Source organism: Gallus gallus, chromosome 2 (assembly GCF_016699485.2).
Source record: "Gallus gallus isolate bGalGal1 chromosome 2, bGalGal1.mat.broiler.GRCg7b, whole genome shotgun sequence".
Taxonomy (NCBI): domain Eukaryota; kingdom Metazoa; phylum Chordata; class Aves; order Galliformes; family Phasianidae; genus Gallus; species Gallus gallus.
In genome coordinates this window covers 142849363-142870624 of record NC_052533.1, presented here as the reverse complement: position 1 = coordinate 142870624, position 21262 = coordinate 142849363, and the positions used below count along the sequence as shown (strand labels likewise).

General features: G+C 36.2%; 1 long non-coding RNA gene across 1 annotated transcript in view; it reads right to left on the bottom strand.

The window, feature by feature from the left end:
- The window catches only part of LOC124417755, a 101712-nt gene extending 101349 nt beyond the window's left edge, over positions 1-363 (bottom strand). Inside the window, exon 1 of the long non-coding RNA XR_006938551.1 lies at positions 333-363. This is a non-coding gene — a long non-coding RNA (uncharacterized LOC124417755). The remainder of the gene's footprint in view (positions 1-332) is intronic.
- Positions 364-21262: the final 20899 nt, after the last annotated feature.

The window sequence follows — 21262 nt, the reverse complement described above, 5'->3', positions numbered from 1 at the left end:
TGCCCAGTTCCCCTCTCTTTGTTATAGAGTGAGCTCAGTTTTTCATTATCATTTTTGAGGTTAATCAGGGCTTTGATCACATGAAAGTTTAAATTTGTAAAACATATGCAGAAGTATTTATGCAAAGCAGGCAAAGAAGAAAAAGAAACCACTCACCCTCCAAAACAAAACAAAACAACAAAAGAAGTAGTAGAGAATTCTTATTCACTAACTAATTTTTCTTCTATCCTGACCCAAAATCAAGTTCTTCATAGGTACAATTTGCTGGAAGTCCTTGGGTGAAGTTCTATATGTATTAATTTTCAATCACTCATTGTAGAAACTCCCCTTACCTTGTGCTGAGCAAGCTTGTCCTTGTCATCTGAGCTCATGTTCTGTCATTTGGCTTAATGTCTTTGGAAGGAGTACAATGCTTTGATTGAAAAAGTCATTTTTATAGTGGGGATGAACTAAATGAACATGGGGGAGGATCCATTATGCTGAGAAGTGTAGGCAGAAGACCTTGAGTTTATTTTCATCCCTTCTCAATTTAGGGAGGTTAAAAGGTAGAGACAACTTCAGTATAGAGAACTGAAGTTAACCTGTGTAACTATTTGTTTGCCTACATTCAGTTACACAGTCAGTTATGAATGCTAAAATGAAAAAAAATAAATAATAAAATCAAATGCCCCAGAGCTGATGGGGTCAGATTTATATTTGAATTTGAGCTGTACAAATCGAAAGTTTTGTCTGGAATCCAAATAAGTGTGGAGGTGGGAGAATTTCATTATTGTTATTTTTCAAATGTCATCTCAATTCTAAAGGACAGAATTACAATTTCAGAAAACTATATTATAAATATCCATGACTCATATGCAGAGATACAACCACCAACTTTGCTTTCACTTATCTCAAGCTATCCTCACTACAAATAGAGGAGGTTGCTGCAGTAGATTAGTGGGAAATTATTTCTTTGGAGTGCTCAGGGAACAAAAACAACAACAACAACAACAACAAAATATGCTGAACAGATAGATACAAAGGAAGAAATTCTTTGAACGTTTAAGTTGGTAGAAATTGGAACCTTATTCTTTCCAGTATATTTCTGCAAATAATCATAAACAAAGATCTATTAGGTTAGATGCAGGATTCAACAACAAGTTATATGGACTTGGTTTTCCGGAAGGGAACATAGAACGTAACTAAATTCAGATTAATTTAGATCTATGGTAAAATGAGTTTAAAGTATGTCAGAATGGGTGAGAACAAATGTACTGTATTTTCCATCATGTAAATATGTAGGTTACATTTTTTTTTTTTTGTCTGCTTCCAGTTTTATTGATACTGCCTTATATTTTACTTACTAATAGCAGAATAAAAATCAGAAACAACGGTCTTACTTTGAATATACATTTTTGCAGAGAAGTCTTCAAAACAAGTGAGAGATCGTGTATCAAACTGTGACTGGTTCACCTCCTTTGATTTGGCTGGTGTCCGGTGTCTGAACCAAGCCTGGAACTAAAGCCAATTACAACTATCAACAGGGGCTAGGAGGGGGCCATCCCTTCCCTTTCTTCTTAATACTGTCAGAAGAGTCTGGGGGTCCAGCCCCACCCTTGTTGCTTCTGCTGCTTTCTTTTTTCGTTGTATGCCATTAGAAATACCCCCAGTGGGAGATCTGATGCTGGAACCAGGACTGGTGATTCCTCTCTTTTGATCTCTGTTTCTCTCTTTTTCTTTCTTTTCCTCAAAGCTGTTAAGTAACACTGAGTTTACTTGAATTTCCTATAAAACCGAACAGTTTATAGGTACATAGATATAACTGTGGGAGTGACAAAGCATACAGGATGAATGTTTTATAGAAACCTGCTACTAAACCTGGTGTTTTTCCCTCTTATATAGAGACCTTGAATGATGATTCACCTTTGGCTAACCTAGGATATTTATGCACTTGATCAGTCCTTCCTCCCTACATTGGTGGGGCGTGACACGACCCAAATGGAGAGTGATTTACAAATGGTTGAGTAGAAAGGCAGCTTTTCATGCCGACTCCAAATAGGGCAAAATATCAGATCTCAGAATTCTAAGCAAGGGGACTTCATCTAACAGCCACTTCATACCAGCATCCTTTTTATGTAAACAGCAAGGACAAATTCTTAAGTAAAACAAAATGCTATACTGCATACATAATTCCTCCCTTGGGGAGTGGAGAACACAAGACAAATTCCATGTGACAGATGTTAGCTACATCACTTAACACACTTCTGAAAGGTATTCAGAATATATCAGAAAGCTATAGTACAATGTTGAGAAGGAGTACCTGAACAAGATCTGAATGAGAAACTTGACATATAAACCATGGAAGAGCAAATACTACTATGATTATCCTACCACTTCTCCCCAGAGGGAGTTTCTTTAGAGCTGATACATGCATTCATTCAGGTCACTGAACTGTGCTATGGAGGTAAGCTTTTGGATAGTATGAATGTCGTTTGTGCTTTTTCTACAAAGCTCTCATGCTCTCAGGTCATTCTTGGTATAAACAGTGTGATTCAGTGAGAGATCGAGCCATTTAAGGTGAAGCATCCACATCTGCTGTACTGCTTTCTGCTATAATTAAAAGGAGTCTGATCAATCACTGAAGTCTGGATAATGATTTACTGAATGGAGACGTTTATATTAGAGGGGGATTCATTGTGCTCCAGTCTTCACTAACTAGTTGTGATATTCAATTACCTAACATTAGTCATATGGTGCCATTTTGATATAACCCACCTGTCCTGCAGATGCTGCTTCAGAATCATTTGTGTCTCCTACAGATTCTTCGTCAAACTTACCATCTCCAGGTAGACATATAGGCAGTGGAATCAAATCTCTTTGCCCACTGGATATAACAGATGTCTGAGATTCTTTGGTTATGTGTCAGCATTCTCATACAGGAGTGATGTACATGTGAGGTCTCTGATGTAGAAATGAATCATATCTCTTCTGTCTCTGTGTTAAGACTGAGACACATCTTTGTCCTATATTTTCCTTATACCTCAAGTTTTCACTAAATAAAATATGGGCCCATGGAAGGAGAAAAAAGCTCTGATGAGGGTAAAAAAGGTCTCTGATTTGCCTGGTGAGTGGGTGCCAAAGCACTTGCAGGCCATGGCACATATAACCTGGAAAACAGCATGATGTGAGATCTTCTGTCAGATCAAGTGAGTATGGTGATGAAAAAGGCTGAAAATGCTGACACAAAGGTGCCACCATCAAATGAAAAACAAAAAGAAGTGAAATATGAACTGACCACGGAACATAATTTTGTGTCTACGTTATTATTTCTTGATAACTTTTAATGAATTTTGATGTATACTTTGTACAGGGTAAAGATGTGCTTTTGACTGCCTTCTTTTTTTCTAACATAAATTACCTCAAATATGCTTACATTGCCTAACATCTGTTTCAGCTTTGTATACACTGCAAAGTATTAGTTTTCTGCAGTTAATGCATATCTCATTTATTGAGTTAAATTTAGTAATACATATCTCATACTTTTCTTATATTAGGTAGAAAATGTATGTTTTAAGCATGATAATTGTCTCTGAGGCTAGTGGATCAAGTAACTTTGAACTCCTTTATTTATTTATTTATTTATTTATTTATTTATTTATTTATTTATTATTTCAGGGTCCTCAGATCCTAAGCATAGTGCCTATCAAGTGTAAAATAAAAACAAAAGCAACTGGGGCAACTGAGATCTCTTGTGGATACCCCGTTGAGCCTTGCATAGCCAGATGACTGAGGTAGATAGGGGGTGAGTTTCACAAATATTTCTGATTTTATGAGTTTGACTGTATTCTTCCTTTATCTCCTCTGTTCATTTGCAAGAAGGCTAATTCTTCCCAGAATGATCCAAACTGCATTGTCTGAGTAATTTTGTTCATCTGATCAATTTTTTTGCAGAAGAATGGCATTGGACCAACTGACATGGAGAAGCAGAACTTCGTGAAGCATAGGAATTGTCGATATTTCTTTTCCTTGCACTGAAGAATGGAAACATGGTTGTTTGTCCAGAAATGTTGAATACATTTCTCTGGTGATTAGAGAACTGTAGGGTTATTTTCATATATATTCCTATATGTGGTAAGTGATCATGTATTTATGTCATTCTAATCTGATGCTTTTCAGAGAACAACTAAAATAATAATACCATTCTACTGTTTCTCAGGATTGTCATCATCGAAGCTCATCTGGTTCTTCCTGAACATTTCTGTACTTAAAAAGAACTGTTTACATTCCAGTGATTTCTTCCTCTAGATAAGCAAGTGGAGGAAATGATTGCATGTGCTTGAGAACTAGCCAAAGGGTTTATCTACAAAATGCCACCTCCATTGCAAAGAACTTTTTTTGCTTCATAATTCTAGCAACCTCATCAAACAGTAACTAACATCAAACTTTTCTCTTCTCTCCTTTTTTTTTTTTTTTTTTTTTTTACTCAGTCCTGCTATTTACTTCAAAAACTGTAATTTAAATGAAGAGAGAAACACATTTGAAGTATTATGACCCCATGTAACTGTGGGATCGCCTAATATCTCCAATGTACTTTTCTGTATTTAAAAAAAAAAAAAAAAAAAAAGGAAAAAAGGGAGACCAAGAAAATAGGAATTCACTTATTGGAGAATAAAGGGATAAAGGTCTTAGATATGTTTGGATCACTTCCACTAATAAAGTTCTAAAACTACTTCTTTCTAATACAGGTGATTCACTGCCACTTGACTTTTCAGCATCATTAATACTCTTTAAAATATTCACGAGATGAATTGCTGTACTAAATGTTTTACAATACTGAGTTTACAGTCAGAACTTAGAGGAAAACTTCCTTCTCCAATAAATCATGCTAAGATATTGATTATGGTACCCTATATTTATCTAAAAGTTTTATGAGGCTTTAAAAAGAAAGTACTGATTCTGCTTTGATGGGAAAGATCTTTTCCGGGAAACTAATCTGAGGAACATCTTTAATACATGCCAATTCAGCGTTTATATAGCTAGGAATGACTTTATAACAAAGCATTTCTCATAGTCCAGACCAATTTATTATAGAATCATAGAATCTTTTGAGTTGGAAGGAACCCTTAAAGGCCATCTAGCCCAACTCCTCTGCAAGGAACAGGGACACCTACAGCTACATCAGATTGCTCAGAGCCCTGTCCATCCTGATCTTCAATGTCTTTGTGAATGGGTGGTACACCACCTCTCTGGGCTACATTATATGCTATAGAAGTGTTATACTGCTCTAAATCAACAGCTAAGAAGACAGGAGAGTGCTTGTGTGTAATAAGTCATCACTATAATGAAATACACATTATTTCAGGACTGTTACCCAAGTGGCTGGTGTTAGAATAAAATGTTTACTTTTTCAGTGCTAAACAAAATCATTTATTTTAACAAATAATAATCAACAAGCAGCTGAGATTCAAGAGGAAGCTTGAATGTCCAAGTAAATGTGTCATTAGAACTGTTCATTGATAAGTAGATGGGTTACTACCTGCATTTCCTGATTACTAAATATGGTTAAGATGAAGCTTTTACAGGCAGCTGAGAAAAAGGATGAGGAAGAAAAAAATGTTCTGAGTCAACCTCCTATTGTGCTTGAAGTTTTCCAACCATTTTTCAGAAAATAGTTTCTAAGGTGCATTGATGTTGGAGGCTGAGATTAACTCAAAGAAGGAGAACTGTTGCATTTTGGTATTTGAATTTAATGAAACTTAGGGACCCTCGAGGAAAAAAGAGTACTTTATAAATTGCCCCAGCTAACAAAAAATTGGCTTCCAATAATGATCAACTTTAAACATAATTTTCTCAGGATAAACATCTACAATTACAGTAGGGCTGTAAACTCTTCTCTCATCCATCAAATAAAAAAAATCCAATCTACATCTGGGTGAAATGAAAGAATTTTACCTTTACTCTGTGAAAGTTCTTATTTCAACAAGATCTGAGATATATAGAGTGCTACAGCAGACTGGAAAACCCAGAGTGAAATCTCTGCTGAAGTAAAGGCCTCATACACGAGAAGCATGTGGTGAAATCCTTAAGCACTTTGATATTCTACATTTTCAATTGGTTTTCTCTGATTTTCTCTCTTCCTCTTTATAGAGTAATTAAAAATGCACTTATGTAAAGAGAAAATAATTCTATAGTATGAAATTTAGGGCATTCAACTAGAATACTGAAGACTTTGATCTGAATCATATTAAGCAGAAACTTGAAATGAGGTCTCTTATGGCTGAATAAACTAGCACTTGGGCAGTTAGATAATTAGAGCTCTCCGTTGCTTTCATCAGTTCTGTTATAATGTTGAGAAATTTCTCTGTGCTTTCTAGAGCTGTCTGTTCTTGCATAAAATTTCCACTTGGAAATATTTTTTTTTCTTTTTTTCTTTCTTTCCTGTGATCTTTCAATGAAAGCCTAACTCCAGATTTCTCATAATCATTTAGTTATGGTTCACTAAATCGCACCCTACCTCGTTGGTTCCACCACAAGCTTCTCTTTATACTGCTCACAAAGTATGTTTCACAAGTAAGTTTCAGAGTTACCATCACTTGGCAGATTACAACTTCTGAAAGTATAAAACTTAAAAACTCCTAAAAAGGCAACATGAGGCAAATGTATGCCAAGCTTGACCCATTGATTTATATTCATGTAACAGTATGGCAATAATTCATCAATCGTGTTAAGGTTCCACTTGCAGCTGATTGTCTCTGAGTATACTTCAAAAAGCAGTCCCTAACATGAAGGAAAACCAACAGTTTTATAAAACAATTACTTAAAGAAAAACAGTCTAACTTAACATACAAGTGTTGGTAGCTAAAAATACTGATTTTTTAAAACATTTGTGTAAATACAGGTATCTAGTGCTATTGCATGTGCCCTAAAGAAATCCACCTGGCTATCCAGTGGCTGATCATAAGTATCATTAGAAAAAGAATTCCTAAATTTAACACAACTGCTAGACAGACTGAATTGTAATGTTGCTCATGTAAGTAAACCTGGAAAGTCATTCTACAGTCTAACTATCATGATTAAGAGATGACTTCAAAAGTTAAAAACTTTCAGGAAAGCCAAGAAGACCTGGATTCCTAAAACACTTTTTCTGCTTTTGCAGTTAGCAATGAACTGAAAATAAAGCAGTTTATAAACTTGCAGACAAAGAATTATATTCTTTCTTTCTTCTTCCTACTTTTCCCTTCCATAACACATCACTATATTTTTAAATTAAGCCCAGCAGGTAGGAAGATCCTATACCATTTTCAGTTAAGATCATTTATCTTTACATTACAGCATGTTTCTGTTACATGATTTCTTTCTGAGCCATGCTGCTTTCTGAAAGATGAGTTAAAGATCCTTTGAAATACATTCTAATGACTACGTTAGTAAATGCTTTTCTACTGAGACGTGTACAGTTAGATTTTACTTTTTTTTCTGACATATAGCTCTAAGACATCCTTATTCTGCAATATAGATTTATTCTTTTTTCTTTTCTCCTGATTCACTCTTTTCACTCATTAAAGATATTTTACTTACTGCAGATTTCCTTCAGTAATAACGGGATCTTAGAACAATAAAAACCAAAAATACATTGCTCAAATTTCATATGCCAGTAGGCACAGAATATATGGGATGAAGATGTAGTAGGCATTTGTGTAGTGAAAAAGAAATGATAAAAGTTCTTATTCTTCCATCTTTTGCTCTTCTCAGTGCTAGTTAAAATTTTCTCTTAAACAACATGTAAAGGAGATGTACAGCTGACTTTGGGGCTGAGGTAAATGGAACACCCCAGTGCACTTTGTTGTTTTGCAACTGAGTCTGTTGCAGGGTTTGCAAGCAGAAATCTGTTATTTGAAAACTGAATTTTCAGCCTGGACTGTGTTCTGTATCAAAGCAGATTAGATGTTTTGAATGGGACAGATTAAGGTAGTCAGTTTATCCTTATTCTTCTGCCTGGCTGTAGGGAAAGAGGACAAATTCTTGTCTCAGACTTGTTATCAATTACAAATTTCTTTAAAGAGTTCTAACAGTAATAGTACTTTCGGCAGCAGAGCAACATTTCAGCAGCTCTCTGCTATATATTTGAGGTGTTGTATTTTACCTAAGTTCACTGAGAGGAAACAGAAAGTTGACATGCTAAGGATACAACGTTAAGTACTCCTCCCCTTTGTACTCTGTGCAACAAATACTTCAAATGTATTTTTTTAAAACAATCTTTTTTTTTTTTTTTTGCACTTTTTTTTCTTTTTTTCTTTTTTTAAATCCTAAACCATAAAAATCTATTAGACCAAAGATTATGTGGTCAGCAGAGACTGATAGAAACTCATGCTGAGAAATGACTTGGAATTCGGAAATCACTTCATGGATCAACACCAGAAAAAGCTCTATGAATCCCCAAAAGAACAGGATTTGTTTATCTGTTTATACTCATATCTCTGGCCTTGCACAGTCTCGCTTCTTATTTTCTTGGTTGCCTTCTTACCCATTGTCTCCAAGATTAGGTAAGTAGCTCAAGATTTATCAAATTATTTTGCAAGGTTTTTTTTTTTTTTTTTTTTTTTTTTTTTTTTTTTTTTTTTTTAAGGCACTGGAAAATAGATGAACTGTTTCATTCCAAGAGCTTGAACTTGCAGATAAATCTTGGATCATACCTGAAACAAGGCTTCCTACAAGAGTTCGGATGGCTTTAGTTTGTTACTATTTTCAGTTCTTGAGTCTTTTTTTCTTTAATCTGAATAGCAAGCAGGGAAGTAGATATTTTATTCTCTCAGTGCAATATTCCATTAACATAGGTACAACTCCTTGAAGGAAAAATTACATATCTTTGTGTCTGGGAATGGTGTAGTAATTTTTAAGGGATCTTCAAGGCAGAGATAAGAAAAAAAAGAATGTACTAGAAATACATAAGGAAGGTCACAGGGTTTCTCTTTGCTTTTTTCATTTGTTGACTGTTTGCTTCTTTACTTGTTACGTTTTTAATAACAAATTTTAAACATAGCACAGTAAATTTGGTGATTCAGAGAGACTGGATCGTCTAATAAACATTCAAATCCTTTCTTTCCATTTCTTCTCTTTCCCTAACTGTTAAGGCTTGTGTGAATTTGCATTTGAGTCTATTTCAACACCCAGCAATAACGTACAAATGTGAGGCATCGCTGCTTCCTCTCTGAGTGACCTGGATTGCATGTGGAATTGACATGAGGAACAACATTTATATTTACAGTACTGACTGACATAGATCAACATGGCCAAACAGATGTAGTTCACCAATGGTAAAGTGTCATAATCTGTGCAGGGATATTCTAAATTTTTCTTCTTGATCATTTGCTTACTATGATGTTATTTTTTTAGTATTTTTGTAGAAGTCTACAAATAGAATTGAACAATTATAATTTTCAATAGTAAAATACAGAATTGATTTTAAAAAGATAAAACAGTGGGTGCAAAAACAACCTCTTTCTATGGCTTCTTCCTCCAGCAGTCCTGAATCATTTTGAAAATAGGACAAGGATAATTATTGTTCTTCAGTGATAAATACTAACTCCTGAATATAGTATAGTCTATGACTCTGCCTTTATTGTGTCTTAATATTTGTGCTGCTGCCTTGAGCCATGGCATGTATCAAGCTTTGATTAAGCTAACTCAACTTTCCATTCATAAGAGAAGAAACAAAACAAACAGACAAAAATAACAAAGAAAACCAAATATACAGATGCATAGCACTATAGGAAAGTGAGATACTTTTACTCCCTCTTCCCGACTTCCCTGATTACTTTTATCATTGAGAAATCTTGGGAAGCTTAGTTCAAGCTAAAAAAAATACTTTGTTAAGTTAATATCTCCTTTTTTTTTTTTTCCCCCCAACATTAAAGGCCATAAAGGCCATAAAGTGAGTTGTGAAAAGTTAGAGTAGATTGAAATGTGAGAAATTTGAAGCTTGTACTCATACTTATAAACCCAAAGACACCATTTTAGTTATTCTGACCTCTCATGACTTCAGTTTATATATCAGTCCTGACCTTACAGATGTTTGGGTTCATTACGCATTCTTCTTGAGCAATAAAAAGCAAGGCAACAAGTATGAAACACCATATAAATTCAACTTCCTTGTCCAGGCTACAGAAGATTTCTTGCACAAGATCAGAAGAATGATCCATCTGTCTAGAATCCTTCACCTGTCTAACACGAATCATAAAGGGGATTTCTTGTGAAGAAAATGATGAGCTTGTCACTGTAGTCCTATGGAGTGGCCCTCAGACTTACTGAAGTCTCTATATGTAGAATTACTTGGGTCCAGTGTTGTATTTACATAAGATTGAATGCATATGTCATCCTTTCTTTCTTTTAGCACGTTTTTGTTTTGCTAAAGTCATCAGTAAAGTATTTAAGTTCTGTTTTTACCCACATTCTTTCCAAATGTTTTTCACAGCTCTATTAGACACTCAGTATCTCAAGAAAGGATCATATCTGTCAACAGAAGACTGTCACAGATTTCACTAGATTTTGGAACATGGGGACAAATTTGAACTTTGGATTTGAAAACACAGCTTTTAGTGCCAGAATGGTGCTTCAGCTAATTCCTCTAAAACAGAAGGATACTCATGTTTGTTGTTAGGTTTATTTTTTAGAAATGTGTTGGTATGCATGATGAATGAAAATGTTAAGAACAGATGGATTTTCAGATAAGACTACATTTTTTCCCCAGTATGAGGAAAGATAATTTATATTCTGTGATGCATGGATCAGTGAACTACATGCATACAAATGAAGAGAAAATTGGGTCAGGCTCCTACCCTAAAACTACTCAAAGTATTTAGACTAAGATATATGTGAACAAATTGTTTAGCGACATTCATCCTTCTGAAGGGTCTGCATCATCATTTCATTTCGTCATCTTTGTCCTGGGACATCTACTAGAGATGTAATTTTAAAGTTGTTCCTGATACGAAAGCTTGCAAGATGCAACATGAATATACCAAAAATAAATAAAAATACAAATTCCTCACAGTGTGGTTGGCAAGCAGATATAGACTTCAACAAATAGATGAATTATCTTTAAATTGTTTTATGAATTTGGGAGTTGAATATGCTCCAGATTTTGTCTCTTTAAGGAGTAAGTAGCTTTCAGGTAGAACTAGCTGAGGGTTTACCATGTGATAGGAAAATATATTTTTTAATCATACTTTTCATTAAATACTTTTTCATCTAACCACAGTATCACTTTTCTCATATTCTCTATGATAATTAGCATATAAGAGATGGGAGGAGAAAGAAGGAGAAGACAGGAGAGAGGAAGAGAGGGGAAATCACAAAATCATAGGGGTTGGAAGAGATCTCAAGAAATCATTGAGTCCAACCCACCTACTAAAACAGGTTCCTTACAATGGTTTGCACAGGTAAGCATTCAGATAGGTCTTGAATATCTCCAAAGAAGGAGACTCCATAGCCTCTTTGGGCAACCTGTTTCAGTGCTCTGATAATGTCAAAGTAAAGAAGTTCTTCCACATTTTTGTGTGGAACTTCCTATGTTCCAGTTTTTGGTAATCACTCCTTGACTTATCACTACTATCACAGCAAACCGCTGAGGAGAGCCTGGTGTCATCCACTTGCCTCCCATACTTCAGAGATTCATAAAAACTGATTAGATCCTCTCACAGTCTTCTCCAGGTTGATCAGATCCAGGTCTCTCAGTGCTTCCTCATAAGGGAGACTTTCCAGACCCTTTATCATCTTTGTCACCCTCTCTTTGTAAGAGATCCCTGTTGTTGTTGTTGTTGTTATTGTTGTTGTTGTTGTTGCTTTGTTGACAGGGGAGCCCAAAACTGGACATGATATTTCAAGTGTGGTCTCACCAGGGTGGAGTAGGAGGGGAGAATCAGTTACCTCAGCCTGCTGGTGACACTCTTGTTAGTGCACCCCCTCAGGATACCATTGGCCTTTTTGGTCACAAAGACACAATACTGGCTCAAGACCAACCTGTTTTTCACACGAACATCCAGGTCCTTCTCCACAGAGTTCCTCTCCAGCAGGTCATCCCCTAACCTATACTGATGAATGCAGTTATTTTCTCCCTGGTGCAGGACTACATTTTGTTGAACCTCATCAGTTTCCTCTTTACCCAACTCTCTACTTTGATTCAAATTCCAAAAGACCTCTTAGGGATACAAAAAATCTGTGTATTTTATCTTACCCATATACAAACAGTAAATAATAGAATGTGTTGAACTGGAAGTGTCCTTAAAAATCACCTAGTTCCAACCATCCACCAGACCAAGTTGCTAAAAGCCCCATCCAACCTGGCCTTGAACACCTCCGGAGATGGGGCATCTACAACTTCCCTAGCTAATCCATTCCAGTGCCTCATCAGTGGAAAGAATGTTCTTCTAATATCCATCTGAAGCTTATCCTCTTTTAGTTTATAATCATCAACCTTTGTCCTACTGTTACACTTCCAAATAAAGCATTTCTCTCCATCTTTCCTATTTGGCTCCCTTTAAGTACTGGAAGGCAACAGTGTTGTCCAAGAGCCTTCTCTAAGCAGAATAATTGTATGGTTGTCTTTCTGGGCTGAAAGAAAACATTGCTGGTTCCACTTCCCAAACATTATCTTGACCTTTGGTGGGACAAAATCCACTCATTTGAAATAAAGTCAAATAGTCTAACATTTTATTTGTATTGTAATTCTCATCCAGTCAGTTCAGAACATATATTTTGAATGCAATGTCTTCAGCAGGATGTGATTTTCTCTGGTAAAGTTAATTATTTATACAAGAGAAGTACTGTTACTTTTAATTTAAACTCTCAAGCACTTATATTCTGTTTAATTTACTTGAGAATAATGACAACTGTGGTAAGGAAGTATCTGATACTTAACATTATCTGAAAGCACAATGTCACTAGAAAAAGACGAAAAACTCATTTCATGTGTACCATATGCAAAATGGAGACAGTCTTCTCACTACAGATGATTTTGTAGGGAACCTTGCATGCAAAGATTTTTGTCTTGTTCGCAGCTACTATTTAATTAATAATTCATGGGTATAACAACGGTCTACAGCTCAGTTTAACCTTCTAGTATCTGAATTTGTGAAATGTTTAGAAGAACTAAAATTAATTGAACTCCTCATCATTAACATTATCTGCATTTTTGTTCCTTGTCTTTTCAGCAAATTGTATGCGAACTTGTCTCATTTTCTTTCAGTAAATGATCAGAATACAATAATAATTTAGTCAGATCGTTTTCACCCTAATTTGCACAACAAAGTATTTACTATTTGTATTGTGGTTTCAGTTGTCAGTTACATGAAATTTTCTCTGCTCTTTGACTTCATTATTGAAGTTTATAAAAGAGAATAGAAACAAATATTTGTATAATGGATAACACATATTGGGTGCACATTTTGGCATAGTGCCATATATGCTAAAATTCATTGTATTTCACATCTGAGGATTTGTTCCTAATAAATACTTCTTCTTGATAATCAAGAAAAGTTAACAGTCTTCAAGAGACAAACATAATATCCAGATTAAAAAATGCTTTCATTTCTTAAAATGTATGCTAGGTCATATTTTTATGTTTTGAAATGTTTTAGCAGTCTTGTAGTTTCAGGAGAAATACAATTCATGAGTATGACATGCTGTATCTGTAAGCAGTTTGAATTCTACATTTGAGAGTATATACAATTAATTCTATCATCTTTCAACAGAACATGTTAACATTAAAGCATTAAATATGTTGTGACAAAGCCTGTATTCTTAAGAGTGACAGCAGAACATAGCTCTGTCATTAAATATGTCACAATTGGATGTCATAGGTGAGACTTACTTTGCCTTACTTTGGTCCTCTAACTTAGCTGTTAATAGAGAGCAATGAGCATTTACAGATAGCTGTCTTCATAACCTGTAGAGAAACAGCTGCTTTTGGAAATAGGAATCCTATACTCCAAATGTTTGTTTTTTACTGGTTATAGTAAAGCATCCAACTAACTACTTCAGATACAGGTATCTACATTGAAGTAGAGGTCTAAAAGCAGGAAAGATGAATCTTCACTATTTTGTTCTGGAAAATTCTTTCACATTATTCCCCTGTCTGGTATTCATTCTGCTAAAAGGTAAGTATTTTAACTGTAGCCTTTGATTACTCTGAAGTATGAGTATCTAAACTTTTCACTTGCTTGGGTTGCACTGGGTAAAGACAAATTGTCTTAGGCCAGCATGGAGCAAGGGAAAGCAATGGCAGTGCCTCTTACTGGGATAGAAGCACTAAAGAACAATGGAAAGCGACAAAGAAAAACTAGCTCACCCTTTCCAATGACCAGTAACAGCTCAAGAAGAATGTAATCTTTATACAGAGACGCTGCCCCCTCGGCTGATGACCCTTAAATGAGGGTGAGGAGGGGTGAGCTCTGTGTCCATTACTTGCAACTGAGCTTCTTGAGTCAGCCATGCTTTCTCACCTGGTGCTCAACCATTGGTTCAGGCCATAACCTTCTAATTCCCAGGGAGCCACATATATAATATAGTTGTTGTATACAACTAGCAAAACTGTTTTTAAAATTTTTCTATTGAAACACTAAAAAAATAAAAAGCAATGAAAAATATAAAACTAGTGGCATATTAGAATCTGTTTTTGGGACACTAAGATATCAGTGTCTTGTTCAGTGGAAGTGGTTGCAATTCTTATTGAGTTCTCAAGGTATTCATCTGAGATTTTTGATGAATTTTGCTATTCCTGTACTTCCTCCTTGAAAATAGTTGTAAGCAAATGTATGTACTGCCCAAAAGAGGTAACATGAATACAACACTGCAAGTGTGGATCTGCCTGAGGGTAGCAAGGCCCTACAGAAGGATCTGGATAGGTTGGATAGCTGGGCTGAAGCCAATGGGATGGGATTCAACAAGACTAAATGCTGGGTCCTGCACTTTGGCCACAATAACCCCAGGCAACGCTACAGGCTTGGGGCAGAGTGGCTGGAAGACTGTAGAGGAAATGGACCTGGGGGTGTTGATTGACGCTAGACTGAACATGAGCCAGCAGTGTGCCCAGGTGGCCAAGAAGGCCAATGGCATCCTGGCTTGTATCAAAAATAGTGTGGCCAGCAGGAACAGGGAAGTAATTGTACCCCTGTACTCAGCACTGGTGAGGCTGCACCTCGAGTACTGTGTCCAGTTTTGGGCCCCTCACTGTAAGAAAAACATTGAGGCCCTGGAGCGAGTCCAGAGGAGGGCAACTAAGCTGGTGAGGGGTCTGGAGCACAGGCCTTATGAAGAGTGGCTGAAGGAGCTGGGATTGTTCAGTCTGGATAAGAGGAGGCTCAGGGGAGACCTTATTGCTCTCTATAACTACCTGAAGGGAGGTTGTAGTGAACTGGGGGTCAGCCTCTTCTCTCGGGTGACTAGTGATAGGAACTAGAGGGAATGGCTTCAAGCTGTGCCAGGGAAGGTTCAGGCTGGCCGTTAGGAAATACTACTTCTCTGAAAGGGTGGTCAGGCACTGGAATGGTCTGCCCGGAGAGGTGGTGGAGTCACCGAGCCTGGTGGTGTTCAGAGAGTGTTTGGATGTTGTGTTGAGGGACATGGTTTAGCGAGAACCATTGGTGATGGGTGAATGGTTGGACTGGATGATCCTGTGGGTCTTTTCCAACCTTAGCTATTTTATGATTCTGTGATTCTATGACATGACTATGAAGTTGAGGGATATATTTCTCTGGTAAGATAGGTCTTATAACAGTCTGGTAAAGAGACATGATCATCTTTTTTCCTTGAGTTGAGTATCTGACTCCAACTCAATACATTCCATTTGAAAATTCTCAAGAAATATATATGTTGACTAAAAATGGAGTCACAAATATACCAAAAAATTGAAGAATTTTCTGTAGATCTTGAAACTTCAAATTCCTTATCAAAACTGAAAGCAAGGCTACTTATCTTTAATTGTTTACAGGACTGTTCTTAGTCAACGTATCAAAATATGTAAAAATATTTGCCCTAGCAAATATTGAGGAGCAGGATCACCTCCCTCAACCTGCTGACCTGTCTTCTTTTGATGCAGCCCAGGATACAGTTGTCTTTCTGGGCTGCAAGGGCACACTGCTGGCTCAAGTTTGGCTTGCCATCCACCAGTACTCCTGAAAATGGAATAACTGGAAAGTATGCACATTTGCTGACAATCTCCAGACTTCATTCTTTGTGTTAAGAGCATCCTCAAAGTGATTCTACATGTGCGAATGGGATAAACAATGAGGACTTGCAAGAAGTGTTGAATAAAGAGGGGAAAAACAAACAAACAAACAGAAAAAGAAGCAGAAATTTTCCAAGTAGATTCGTAGCCTTCTGTTCCCTATTTCACCTGCAGTAGGAATACAGGGCTGATGAGGACCCAGTCAAATATGTGTGGGACAAGTTATTCTCATTCTATTCTCCTGTAGATTGTCTTACAGGTAACTTACAATGACCTACCCTCTGTAATGCTGGAGAAATATAAGGAAATGTATCCAAGGAAGAACTGGAAGAGTTAAAGTCTTTAGAAAGTATAGATTATCTCCTTAATTTTCCACAGAAAAAAATTCTTAGGCTACCGTTGCAACTTATGTTTGACTTATGTTTTAATAGAATTCAATTATGAAATTCATCACCTACGTTTGTCTGCTTATGAAGTGTTGTCTTCAAATAATTCCAGCTTACCACAGGCATTCTGTATTGTTTGGAGTGAATCAAAATCCTATACAAGTGACAGAAAGGTGGCCTAAAATTTGTTAATTCCACATGAGAGGAACATATTTTCTTCTGGTCAACCACAAATAGTTGTCTAGAATTTCAGTATGCAATCCACATTCTCCTTTCAAGTCATACTGGAGAAGTGAAACACCTTTTAACTCCCAGGATCCCTCTATTGACTCTGGTCATAAGTTCATGTATTTTGTGGAATTGGTTTTGCCTACTGATTCAACAGCTATTTTTCCACTAAGGGGTAGAAAAAGGTAGTTCAAACAGTAGAAACCCAAGTATGTTGTCCTTGGAATTGCTAAGAAGTTACAGGCTGGAATAGAACTCCCTAAGTTTTATGATAGCCCACACAATGAGAACGTTTTGCTGGTCTAAAATATGTGATGTTTCCTGAGTTCCCAGTGAAGGAATAGCTGCAAATGTGAACCTGCTTCTGTGGAGTTATGTGTCACAGCCAGTATCTTGCTGAAAAACTAAGGTAAAGTGCCCTAATTGTCCTCAGTAGCAGTTCAACAACCCAGTTCTCGGGAAAGAGCAACAAAAATATGTCTCAGCAACAACAATTCTTAATGCTGCTTCAGTTATGAACACTGATATTTTAACCATAAATACTTTGTTCCATGAGTAAGAAAACATGACTTAAAATGACTGAAAGAACAGAGGTTTTAACTTTTTTAAAGATTTTTAAAGAAAAAGAGAGAAAAGAAAGAAAAGAAAGAAAAATTTTATAAAGAAAAGTAAAAGATTTTACTTTTATCTGAATATAAATTAAAAAAACAGGAACAAACCAAAGAATAATCTGACAAGCTGGAGTACAACATGTGCCTTGTTTCCACATTTTGTCATGGTTTATAATTTAGAGTGCCATAGAAAATTGAAAAAGAATGTAGAGATGAAAATTAATTTTATTTAAGATTAGTCCAATCTGGTTCTCTATGAATAAAAGTAGTAGTTTAGAAATGGGTAAATAGGAATAATCCTAACACAGTCTTTTAAAAAACAATGAAATTACCATAAGGAGAAAAATAAATAAATCAATGAATGGTCTTACAGCAAGCAAATTAATGAACATCAACTATCTTAAATGCAGAATTAAATACCATTATTTTTGTACACCAGTGTTAGCTCATATCTCTTCTCCCAGAGTGTAAGCTGATTAATAGGGAGAGCTGTTACAGCCTTAAATTAAAACAGAATTTCAGCATCCTTTTGTAATCATTGCAAGAAAATGTCAAGCAGATCCTTTGTCAGAACTTTACAACAGAATCTAAATTAAATATACTGAAGTTCTTGTGATGTTTCTGTCTTAATTGGTGCACTGCCCCTTCTTGAACTTGCCTACCTGTAGAAGATGAGATGCAGAATACTGAAGGGGGCAGAGAGAAAGATCCTTCCTCGATTTTATAATTCCCTCATTGTCAAACTTTCATTACCCAGAAACTGTCATCAGTACTGTCATAGGCTGCTTTGTGAATACTTTCAGTTCCTTGTGAGTGATCTGCACTGACATATTCAATAGTGCTGAAAGTGTCCTTAGCTTGGTACTTACACTGTCCATGTCTTTGCAGTGAAATGTTCTCAGAGAAGCTTTAAAATGTAGATTTGTACTTTGTCTTTTACCTTTTGTTTGTTTGTTTGTTTTTTGATAATTCTTTGGCTTCATTAGAGTTTTTATAGGAGTGAAATTCTATTTCAAATTGGTTTGAACATTATTTGTATAAAACTTCTGTACTTTGTATAGGCTTTTGAAACATAAATGTTTGTTAAAGTCAGTTTGCATTTATATGGCAGAAGACACGAGCATTTCTCATTAATAGTACTGGCCATGTTTTTTTCAGCCTATGGGGAAGACTTGGCAAAATATGAGATCTGCTCCAAAAGTAATGCCTCTTATTTTATTATGTTGGCCCACGACATCAAAGGTGGATGTTGGTGGCATGGCAGCAGAGGTTGAATCTTCCTATCAATATTCTGTTACATTTTGTTGCTGTATGACAGACAGCAGCACAGAGGCAATCTGACAAAATAGTATCTGACATGAAATTGCATATTAAACGAAGATTTGTCGTTGAATACCTCCATGCAGAAAAAAATGACATCCACTGACATTCATTGACATTTGCTGCATAAAAATGCAGACCAAACAGTGGATGTGAGCACAGTGAGGTGGTGAGTTGTGCATTTCAGCAGTGGCAACGGCAACAGTTAGTCACCTCCATTGGTACAGATGGAGGTGTATGAATGTGTCATGCAGGCTCTTGTTATAGCTGGAAACATGGCATAGGTAAAGGTTTTGACTGTGTTTAAAAGTAATGTTTTGTAGTTGAGACTATATATTTTATCTAATAGTGTTTTTGTGCTCTTTGTATCTGCTGTAGTTTCCATGGAAGTAAATAGGAGGCATTACTTTCAGAGTGACCTACCACAGATAAAGACATGAACTGGTTCATAATTAGTATTAGAAGAAGAAAAAGAAACCTAACTTGTTCTGTACTCTGTAAGCACTGAAGAGCCTTCCATACATCTTCATTTTTTCTCTAACTTAACTTCCACTGCTTTCATACTACTGCAATTGTAATGTTTTCAATGGAGGAATTATTTATCTGTTTACCATGAATGCAAATGAGACCATATAAGTAAAATCTAATTAATCTCTGGGAACTTCATATTCATACTTTTACTTTATTCTGTCTTAAAAAGAGGATATAGTTTCTTTCTTTTCATACGCTTTTTCACTTTAATTTAGACTATAGGTGATGAAAAAAAACTTTTAAAACATGCTTATCTAATTGTTTCTGTCCAGCTCTACTGCTGATATTGACTATTGTGAATACTAGAAATAGTTATGACTGTAATTACAATTTCAAATAACTAACTATATCTAAAGTCAAGTTATAATAATGTGATTTTACTGAAGCAGGGCAAACACATAGTGCATTAATTCTTTTCATTAATTATACATGAGCCTTTATGGATGTCTTACTGTAATTTGGACAACCCGGGAGAAAAAGGGAAAATACTGTAACCAGATTTCTGTGGGGGAAAAGCAATAAGATTCAGATTAGTAATCACTCTTTTTGACATTGACATTCCCACTTTGTAACCACATACTAAAATGTGCCTTGTAAGAAAAGTTGCTTTTCCCTCGCATATTAAATAAATCTTGGTTTCTTCTTTCACTTAATGCCCTTGTTTTTGTTTCTATATGTTTATTCCCAGCCTTCTGTAATTTGCTTTGAGAAAAGGGCATTCTCTTTAACGGGACTCTGAAAAGCTGAGGAAATAACAAATAAAATGTTTAAAAGCATGAATCCTGGAGATAGGCACAAGAGAAACATATGGATCTAAAAACTGTAGATCAGGCTAGAGGAATTGTGCTGATGGTTCAGTGATAGAACTTTTGACTTCAAAATGCAGAATATTAAAGATCAAATATCTCAGATATCCACTTATTCAAGTTAAGTTTGTACATACATTTTTTCCTCAGTTGTTACACTCTCTAGATACAAGGCCAAAATTTCCTAGTTTTTCACATACTTACTTCCTTAACACTTATTTGATAGATGCCAGGGAAGGCAATATCTAGAGTGGAACAGGTAGATGTGACCTGAAGGACAGCACAGCCATGGAGAGCCCCCACAGAAAAGGGTCTGGGCTGAAGCTGCAGACTCGGGGACCTCTGCTGGAGCATTTCCTGAAGGATGGGCCCTGTGGTGTAGAGCAGTGCTTGGGGAGTGGCAGCCTATAGGAAGTTCATGCAGCATCAGTTTAGGAAGGACAGCATCCCCTGGGAGGGACCAATGGAGCAGTGGCAGGGAGGGTGACCATGAAGAAGCAGCAGAGATGAAACATTATTGGCTGACTGCAGTACCATTCCTTGTTATCCTGCACCACTCAGGGGAGGAGGTAGAGAAGGTGGGAAGGTGTTTTTAGTTTGCTTTTAGTTCTTACTCTTCTAATCTTTCAGTAATACTCATTAAATTGCATTAATCTCCCTACACAGAGAGTGTTTTTCCTGTGACATTAACCGGTGACTGACTTCCCTGTCCTTATTTTAACTCTTGAGCCCTTTTTCATTATATTTTCTCATCCTTTTCCTATGAGAAGGGGAAGTTAGAGATGTGTGGTGGAGCTTAGCTAGTAATTTGTGTGAAACCACCTTAGTAACTGATGAAGGGACATTGTAATTCCAGAAGGAGACAGATACTAATGTTCTAAATTGATAAATAAATGTTGAAGTTTGTTCTCCCGTGGAGACAATGGTTTTACTTTGGTTAAAGAAATGAAAATCAGCAATTAAAACCAGTTTCTTTTGCTATCTTCACATTGACTTCCACGTTCCTAGGGGAAATATAAAGAGAATAGCTTTTATTTTTCTTATTTCTGCACCCTCAGTAAGTAAAAGAAAATAAATAATAAAGCAGGAGAAATGATGATTCTGCATGATTTCTTCAGCGAATGGTGTTCAGGAGGCTCAGTATGCTGCTGAAAAGTAAGGAAAGCAAGCAAAAACCATTGT